The following is a 10,385-nucleotide window of genomic DNA, read 5'->3' as shown; positions in this document are numbered from 1 at the left end:
TATCCGGCAGCTTACAATCAATATAATGGAAATTGCTAGTACACCAGTGGATCAAAACCCTGTATGTTATTTTTTCAAAACATGATATTCTAAATGCAATAATTAATTATAAAATGCAATTTTTAATACCTGAGGCTAACTTTAGTAAAAAGTTCTAAAAAATTAACAAGTACTTCTCTCTTTTTACATACTCCAATTCTATTTATCTTTTTAAAGTTGCTCTTAGAAGATAAACATATAAAATTTGATCCTTACAGCAATGCTAAAAAAAAAAAAAAAATGTACCTCTGCAGACAAGCAGGTATTTGTATGACAGCGTGAGACTAAAAACATGACTATTTTTGCACATAGAAACATAGTTTTAACATATAGTGATTGGCAAGTTATACCATAGTAGAAAGGGGTAGCATATAACTTTATTGTTTTAGAAATAGAAACAATTTTATTGATTGTTTAGAAATAATTTTCATTGATTATTCATTGATTTTTTGATAGGAAATTCAGATGAAGAGAATTGAAGACATTTCACATATTTTTTTAAATGTGCTATTTAGATATATTTATTGTTGTCATAACTTGACTTACTGTTGTATTCAATATTATCTGTCTTAATGGTTAATGCTTATGCATGAAAAATATAGGATGTGAGGAATTGAATATTAATATTTTTCAAATGATTTTTCTATGTGAACTTCAACAGTGTGAAAATGTATCATTTCATACCTAATGTAGATGATGGGTTGATGGGTGAAGCAAACCACCATGGCACGTGTATACCTGTGTCACAAACCTGCATATTCTGCATATGTACCCTAAACTTAAAATATGATAAAACTTAAAAAGTTAATACCAAAAAAAGAACGTTTATCATTTCAAATTAATTTCCTTAAAATAAGTATTTTCCTGTCTTTTGTGTGTATACACATTTGTGTATATGTATATATAGACAGAGCACATGTGTATCTATGATTATATAAACACATTCATATATATAACATTTCATGTATATACAAATATATAGAAAATATTTCAGAAATATCTAGCAATATTTAGAAAATACTATAATATATTTTTCTATTTACAAGAATGAAACATAGGTTCAGAGTACAGAAGAGACCAAATTCCAAACTAGATACAGACTAAGGGTGTGACATCTTCTCCTGTAATGATACTTTTTTGCACTCTCACTCCTAACTTTCACTCACATTCCTTCTCACAATTTACTCCATTGGCTAGACATTCCTGTGATGAAGATAAGGGAATGCCTTTATTATAGGTATCTGTGTACATATCATTATATATATATATATATATGAGATTATACTACTAGGGGAAAGAAAGAGACAAGGAGTTATTGGTGGAGGACAATATCTATCTCTCCATACTTGATGCTTTGACCACTCAAATAATGGTAGAACCGTTTTTGGCACACATAAGCAAATTTTCCCCCTCCCTAGTAACTAAACTCAAAGTTCAGTCATTTCAGGTTTTCAGCTTAAAGTCTAGCTACTAGGGAGGTGATCACATCTGGATATGATGCTCCATGGCTCAACATAATTTTTCCTGCCTCATCCAATAAACAATACAAAGGAGGAACAGGATGAACATAATAAAATTCACATTAAAAAGGCAGAAGATAGGAGTAACATAGTAGTTACTGATCAAAGTCATCAATTCTTAGGTTAAAGTAACTGGAGCCAAATATCTTGTGGAAATACATTTTTTTGTTTAGCCTTAAAACATTGTTTTTACTTCGTAACCTCCCTGTTCTGCCCATCCTCCTTTCTCTCAACTTAATGCATTCTATCATAATATTGAAATTATTAGTAGGAATCTTTTGGGTTCTAATTAATCACAACTGCCTTCTTCAATGGTTTTGGATCATTTACAACTAGGGTATGGTTGGTAGCAAAATATCAGCTTTATGCTGGTAAACCTGGACATTGGAACTGAGGGCCAAATGGATTTTTATACTTTTCTTCTTTAAATCAAGACCTTATAATCCATCTATAAAGGCAGTTAGATCCACAGAGAACATGTGTACCCAGCCAGTCAATTGGATTTCATCCCTCCAACTTTGAGGGCAAGGAAGAATTGTCCTTATCAGTAGGAAGACAACTAGGAGACACTGAGTGATGAAAGTGGTGGAGAGAGAGAGTGTATCCAAGCACATTATGGGCACAGCAGGGAACCTTGTCCCACACTCAGGATTAAAGGAAGTCATTGTGAGAAAGATCAAGGAAGACAGTACAACCAAAGGCCAAAGCAGGAATTAGTAAAGAATAAGGAAATGGCTTCTCCTTCTCTATTTTGCTTTATTTTATTATACAAGGTAATTTTCACATAATTGTTGATAGCCATGAGTATTTTTGCCAATATGCATTAATGTATGCTCACATTTGTCCTAAAAACTGTCCAGAATATAAATAACCACTTCTGTTTAATAACTTTCTTGTTTATTTGATGGAAATTGGATATATCAACATATCAGCATTAGTTTTGACTTGATAAAAAAGTAAATATGTTTCCTATTGAAATTTTATTATCATATGATCTTTTCTCTTTCAATTATTTCATTCCATCTTTCTTTCTTTCTCATTGCTTTTGTTCCATAATCCCATAGCCTTTTGCTTGCATAGGTAAGATAACTGCTATAAAACAAATTTCAAACAAAAGTAAAATACCTCGAAAATCATATAAAGTCTATGAGCCGCAAGCAATGTTGACACAGTTTTATAAATATCACTAGGATTGGAGTGAAATATTCTTTTTGGGTAATAGAAAATGATTTGGCTACCATCTAGAAAAGTATAAAAAATGTAATTCATTATAATTTATTTGTAAACAGTGCTTCATAATTCCTTGAGAGTTTCTAACGTTGTCTCATTTATTCATCATTGTAGCTCCTAGGCAGTTTTAATAATCATTTATCATTATTTTACAGATTAGGAAGTTAAGGTCAGGAAGGACACATGACTTTATCTAGTGAGGAAATGAATCCAGGCTTCTAACTCTGGCCCTCTGATTCCATATCCATTGCTCCTTCCACTACAGCGTGTTAAAGTCAATAGTGAAAAAGCACTCCATATGTCACACAACATGCTGTAAGACTGTCCAACTATTTTGAAGAAAATCTCCCAGAGAAATCAATGACCAAGAGATAATTGCAGAAAGCAGATGGTGCCATCAGCACACTTCTGCTGTGGCATCTGCGGTTACTTCTGTGCTTCTAGGTTGGATTGTACTTACATCAAAAGAGCCAATATGTGCAAAAGGAAGAAAATAATAGTAAAATAAGAACAAAACCCATAGCACAGACACATTTACTAAATACAGAACTGCTGATGGATATTAACCATATCGCGCGTGTGTGTGCACGCATGCGTGCACACACACCTGAGCATCATGAGACTTAGCTAATGCTCAGTGAATGTTGTAAAGCTTGGAGGCCCAGAGGCCAAAGGGTCCCCAAGAGACTTACCTAGAAATCACAGTAATAGAGTTGTAGTGGAAACCCCCTACCTAATTACAGATGGTGCTCAAGGCAAAATTCCATTAAGACAAGTTTTATGGGTTTGTTGTGGATTGGCTGTTAGAAATTACACCATTAGTACCCAGAACCTGAAACTGACACAATACTGATATCCAATCTTTCTGCAGAGAAATACAAAAAATAAAAATAACCACCAGAGATAGTTTTTCAACTCAAATTGGATTTCATTCTAAGAAAGTATTCTATAAATTAAATTTAAAACACACACACACAAACTCTAATGGCAATTATCACATTTTTAGAATTTTAGTACAAAACATATTCACCTACTTTTTAAAATATTTATATTCTAAAAACATGCTACAAAGATAGGATAGATGCGGTCACTTTGATTTTTCTCTTTGAAACAATATTTGTTAATCAGATCACCGATGCTAGGATATGTGGTTTGGTGGAGGCAATGCCAGGTAAACACACTTATTATACAGGAAGGGCTTTGTCATAATCCTGTAAAGTCTGAAGCCCTGGGGAATTATGCTGGACCATGTGTAGCCTAAGGATTTCACTTGTTTAACTTAAAGAAACATGTCTACTCTCTCACTTTTTCTGAAGTCTGTAGTAGGATATTTAGACTTTCTCACCGTAAGTGCAAAGGAAATTTCAGAGGGAACCTGAAGTTAAAAAAATACTAACAGCAACAGCAGAGCAGGTCTAAAAGTATCTGTTTACACTCCTTATTGAACCCAACTCTGATGGTTGGACAAATATTCTTGGCAAATGTCCAGATAGCATTATCGGCCATAAGACCTCTGTTGAAACTTCTTGATTTTGCCATCATAGCTTGAAATGAGCCATGGACACTTGGGAGGCAAATGGGCACAAATGTATGTGTTGTACAATAGGCTGAATGTGGCCCATGGGCGTTAGTTTGAGAAACACCTAGGTGTTTAATGTCACCGCACAATGAAACAAAACAAAGCAAACAAAACCTCTTCTTTCCTTCCAGTGATATTTCTGGCCCTAAACTCTGTGTCCTAATTTAATTTTATTTCCTTGAAGCGCTCCAGAGCTCCTCCTAAGAGGCTGAGCTTGTGGGCTTGAGCTTGAGGTTAAAATATGTAGTCAACATTATCATAGTAATGTTGTAGTAAGATAACTACAGCAGTAGTAAGTTAAGCCGATGTTCTAGTCATCTACTCACCTTTGTAACAGGAATGCTCACACAATCATATTTAAGTCACTCTGAAAGTAAGAACATACTACATTACATAGAACTTTGTAATGTTCATTAAAATCAAATACAGTAACATAGAAACAATCACAGGAAATATATTTAATATGATTTTATATTAAAGTTGACTACATCACATTCTTTTTGTATTCTTTGCTTTGCTTAATTTTTTTTCACAGTATAAATCAATAAAGGAAATTCTCACAAATTATATAGCAAACTTTACAAACTTTTTTAATATCATGAACTGATTTAAAGTCATTCTGTCAGCTTGAAAACATTGAGAACTCAGTATTCTGGGCTACAGTTTTATTTTCCTATTCACGTAAAAAAATGTTGGCTTCCTTGAATGTCCATCTCACCAGTACCAGCAACTTTATCCTATGCCCTGAAATTATTTAAGGCACGGCTGCCTTTAAAATGCATGAACCCATATTTGCCCTCAATGTTCAAGCCTTTGATCTTTCACCACTGATTGTTCTACATCATCAAAAATCCTCAAAGCTCCTCCGTGGATAGTGGTCAGGCCCATAGGCACACTGCAGAATTTGATCTTGAAACCACAAAATTGAAAGTCTTTACATCTCAGCCTCTAGTCCTGCACTTGTTTAAACATATTCATAACACTTTGGAATGGCTTTCACTGTTATTCAGTAAATTATACATGATACCACTTTTAATGTTTTAAATGAGAGAACTGACAGTCAAAATAGAGAACTCCAATTAACACTGAATTTTTATTTTATCAATATTTTAAAGGATTTTAAACATCAGATATGAGATGTGATTCTAAAGTGTGACTTTTGTTGCAAACCTAAATTTCCACATCCACATGGCTCCTGTCCTTCCGTTAAATTCAACAAACATTTATTATGTGACTATTATATGTCTCATGTAAAGCGATATAAAACTTGGAAGGGCACATTCTCTGCCTTACAGGAGCATGAAATTTAGAAAGGCAATTGGGACATGTATTTTACAAAATTATTCAGCTTATTTGAATCATTTCAGTGTAATTGAGCTTTAAGAACAAGGCTTCTGAAGTAATAAGTCACATGAAAAAATAAATCATATTGCTTTCTAGTTAGAAAAGGGCTTGATTTAACCTTTGACTGGGCATCATTTTTACCTCTTTTTACCTGTTTAACCTCATTGTCTCATGTCTCAATGTTGAGAGCCCTACACAGAGACCTACACAGAGATATCAGTACTTTTAAATTGAAAGTTTCTTAAGAATACCAAACATCATATTGAATTTTTAAACTGAGGACATAATACACGATCAAGGATACTAAATGATATATATTCATTTATTTGCTACCTCTTAGTTTGTTAATTAGGATTTCATTGGCTGCAAGGGACAGAAACCCAAGTAGATTAGTGGATGGGAATAGAGAAAGGTTTTGGCTTTTTACATACATGACTACTGGAAAACCATACAATAGGAAAGGCAGTAGCTCCGAGAACAAACATCTACCAGGAAGCCTTTCCAGTTCCATCTTTTGTCTCTGTTTATGTATGGCATTTGCTTTATTATCTCTCATACTTGACCTGTAAGAATGATGGTTATCAGGGAAAACAAAAGTTTACATCATAGAACCGTTATACAGGCAAGGCCTTTATAGACTTCTTAATCCCTTCAAGGTCTAAAATTCATAAGGAAGGAACAAAATTGGATCATTTTGGGACAAGTTTTCATCCCAATCCAAGTCAACACTGTGGATATATATGGTAATTCCTAGGGTGGTCATATAAGAATATGGTAACTCCTAAGATGATACTATGTAAGTAAGTCTGGCAAAGGGAGGGTTCCCAGGGAATAGGTTAGATAATCACTTATAAAGATCTCTATAGAGATCTACACCAAACACATGAACATAAGTTTTGCAAATGGCTAATAGCCAAAAATGCAAATGTCATAAGCAAAATCACAATAAATAGTTGCCTATTTGCAATTTGTATGCAAAAATAAATTAAGCAGATGTAAAATATTATATCCCCATTCACTATCTTGACACATTTTCATATATCTTTGCTTTGGTCCTAGTGAAACCAGGAGGATGTTTCATGTTTTCATGACCTTTTCAAGTAGGTTTTAGGGAACTTTAGGGTAAGGAATAGTAAGTACATGCAGGCAGTCTTAGTTCGTTTTGTGCTCTATAACAGAATACCACAGACTGGTAATTTACAATGAATAAAATTGTACTTGCTTAGAGTTCTGGAGGCTTGGAAGTCCAAGAAAGAGTGGCTGGCATCAGGTAGTAACATCTCATGGCAGAAGGACAAGAGAGCAAGAAGGGGCCAAACTCATCCTTTGATAAGGAAACCACTAACACCATAACAAACCATTCCTGCAATACCAGCTTTAATTTATGAGGACAGAGCCCTCCTGGCCTAATTACCACTTATAAAGCCCCCAACTCCAAACACTGTTGCATTAGGAATTAAGTTTCCAATATGTGCTTTTCGTTAGACACATTCAAACCATAGCATTTCACCTCGGACCCAAAATGTATCTCCTTCTCATATGCAAAACAGGCAACGATAGGCTTTCAATAGAGGAAGAGACCTAGGGAATCCATTTATTATATAATAAAGTTTACTGAATCTAATATAGGGTAATTTGGTATTATTGTTGATTGGCAATGGTGTATTCTTGTTGAAACTGTTTTTCTTTGTAAGACAATTTATTGTAGTCTTATTTTCTCTATATTTAAAAAGTAAATGTTTTAGGCCGGGCGCGGTGGCTCAAGCCTGTAATCCCAGCACTTTGGGAGGCCGAGACGGGCGGATCACGAGGTCAGGAGATCGAGACCATCCTGGCTAATATGGTGAAACCCCGTCTCTACTAAAAAAAAAAAAAATACAAAAAACTAGCCGGGCGAAGAGGCGGGCGCCTGTAGTCCCAGCTACTCGGGAGGCTGAGACAGGAGAATGGCGTGAACCCGGGGGTGGAGCTTGCAGTGAGCTGAGAGCCGGCCACTGCACTCCAGCCTGGGTGGCAGAGCAAGACTCCGTCTCAAAAAAAAAAAAAAAAAAAAAAAAAAAGTAAATGTTTTAAGTTCTTTGTTAATCATTTATAAAAGTAATCCTAGACACATTTCACATTTCATCATTTCCTTTAAATATTGAATGAAAAACATTACAACCCAAAAGAAGGAAACAATTTTATTCATCAATTTATGAAAAGTAGAATTTTGAACAAATTCACTTAGAGTAACAAACTCCTAAATGAATTGTCAGGCTGACCATGCGTCGTTTATAAGCATAGCAGTTGGAAAGAAAAGACTAGTAACAACCTGGTTTTATCCTTAAAGAAATTATAAGCTGTATATTACTTTTAGAAGAGGAAGGGGAGAGCAACTATGACAACTATATTGAATACCATTTTTAAAATGTTTTACTCTTTTTAGGATGTTTGCATTATAAATACCATGTGAGGTTTTCTCCCTAAATCTTGGGAATACAGTTAGTTCTAACATATTATGACATATATATTCCTAAAAAACCACTTTGCTATGTAAAATTGCACAGTAAAAATCACAAAACCTGTGGAGTAATTGGGATTGGGTCATAACACTAAGAAATTGTATTAGTGAGACATTTAAGAAAAGATAGGAACCTAACAAAAAGGGTAGCACACTTTCACGCAATGTGAATGGTTAAGAAATGCATGAATATGACCAAAAATTGAAATTTACCTTGAAAATGGCCTGAAGCTTGTTTGTGGCTATGGGCATCAGAACGTCTATTAGTTTTCTGTTACTGCTCAACAAACAACCACAAGCTTAATGGGCTAAATCAACACTCATTTTTCATCTTGAAGTTCTATAGGTCAGAAAGCCAGACAGAGCTTAAATGGATCCTCTGCTAAGAGACTCAGAGGCTGAAATCAAGGGGTCAGCTGAGGCTATGATTTTTGGTAAAGCCTTGGCCCTCTTTCAGGCTCATGCAGGTTGTTGGCAGAACAGACTTGGAAGGTTGGAAGATTGAGGCTCTCAGCTTCTGGAAGCCAACCCATTCCTTGGGCAGTTCGCAACACGGCAGTTGCTTCTTCATGAAGAGTAAGAAAGCATCTCTAACTTCTTCTTCCACCTCTTCTACCCTCTTTTAAAGGGCTCACCTGGTTGAGTAAAGCTCACTCAGAATAATCTACCTATTAACATAAACCCAGCTGGTTAAGGAACTCAATTACATCTTCACATTTTTTCTTACATTTGCCATACAATGTATCATAATCATGGGAGAGACAGCCCATTGCCTCTCCAGGTTGTATGTTTAGATGTAATTTACAAGTTTCTCTCACCCAAGAACAGGGGATAAGACAAAGACATGTGTCAATAGAGGTCATCCTGGAACTGTGCTTAAGTCAGAAGAGTTCCAGCTTTTAAGTTACTGTGAAGAGGTAGAAGTAATGCTATATGAAATTGGATTAAAAGTTTTAACACAATGTATGAATCCATGGGGTTTATAACACACATGGTGAACTAAGGCAGGTGGTAGATATTTGAGGTGTGTGTGTGTGTGGTGTGTGTGTGTGTTTTATTATTCCTACATGGTGGGAAAGTTTTAACACAATGTATGAATCCATGGGATTTATAAAACACATGGTGAACTAAGGCAGGTGGTAGATATTTGAGGGGGGGTGTGTGTGTGTGTGTGTGTGTGTTTTATTATTCCTACATGGTGGCTCGGTTCAGCTGGGTACAATTTTCTGCATTCAGCTAGTGTTTCTCACAGATGAAATCATGCATAAGCCATTGCAAAATTTGCATTATGCTCAAATTGTTTCATAATATATCAGTAGTGTTGAGACTAATGTGCATTTTTAAAAGAAGCATTATACCAGATTGAACTACGTGTATTTATTCTTCTACCACTTTCAGTATTTAGAATGTTGCCATACAGTGGAAGTTTAGTAATATCTTTTAAAAAAAAATAGAATTGAATTAGACTGTGGAATTGGGATAAATATATGGATAGGGCTTTAGCTACATCTATCAAGTTCTTCCTAAATTGTACTCCTGGCTCTAATGAGCCAAAGAAACAGAGAAATGGGATGAATATATGGTTTATCTACATAATCACATAGAACTCATAAAGAATAAAAAGAGAAGAGTTGAGGGAAATAATTTATAAAGACAGGTTGGTGCAATTTCAGTACCTCAGTTCCAGTTTAAAGATTATGGTTATGAAATCTATTATATATTTTTTTGCTTTAGTTTTAAAATAAGTGTTTAGGATAAGTGAATTTCTGAAAGGAGATGAGTTTCTGTAATAGAACTTTTCAGAAAGACACAAATAAGTTTGTCTTCATTTCATACGTTAACTATTTGTGAAATGCTGGCCAGGTAATTAAAGAACCAGTATATTTAAGAAATTTCAGCACATATTCCCAATAGAGTTTCCTCAACAAAGAAACCTAAATGAAGACACTGTCGAAAAAAGCCCTGTAAGAAACACTCCACACCTATGCCACAGTAATATTGAGGATGCCTCATATATAGAGCCATTTGAGCTACTTTTTCAAGAATGTAAAAAGAGGCAATAAGATATTCTCTTTGAAGATAATGATTTGTGTCTGTATACTTAAATCAAGTTTTGCCACCCAAATTACCACTGAAATAGCTAAGGAAATATAAAATACAAATATTCCTATTT

General features: G+C 34.7%; 1 long non-coding RNA gene across 1 annotated transcript in view; it reads left to right on the top strand.

Annotated features, from left to right (window-relative positions):
- The first annotated feature begins 1,696 nt into the window (after window positions 1-1,696).
- LOC117062086 overlaps window positions 1,697-10,385 on the top strand; it is a 28,481-nt gene continuing 19,792 nt past the window's right edge. Inside the window, exon 1 of the long non-coding RNA XR_004428207.1 lies at window positions 1,697-1,726. This is a non-coding gene — a long non-coding RNA (uncharacterized LOC117062086). The remainder of the gene's footprint in view (window positions 1,727-10,385) is intronic.

This window comes from Trachypithecus francoisi, unplaced genomic scaffold (genome assembly GCF_009764315.1).
Source record: "Trachypithecus francoisi isolate TF-2019V2 unplaced genomic scaffold, Tfra_2.0 Lachesis_group17, whole genome shotgun sequence".
Taxonomy (NCBI): domain Eukaryota; kingdom Metazoa; phylum Chordata; class Mammalia; order Primates; family Cercopithecidae; genus Trachypithecus; species Trachypithecus francoisi.
The sequence above is the reverse complement of the archived record's forward strand: the minus strand, read 5'-3'. Positions and strand labels throughout refer to the sequence as shown.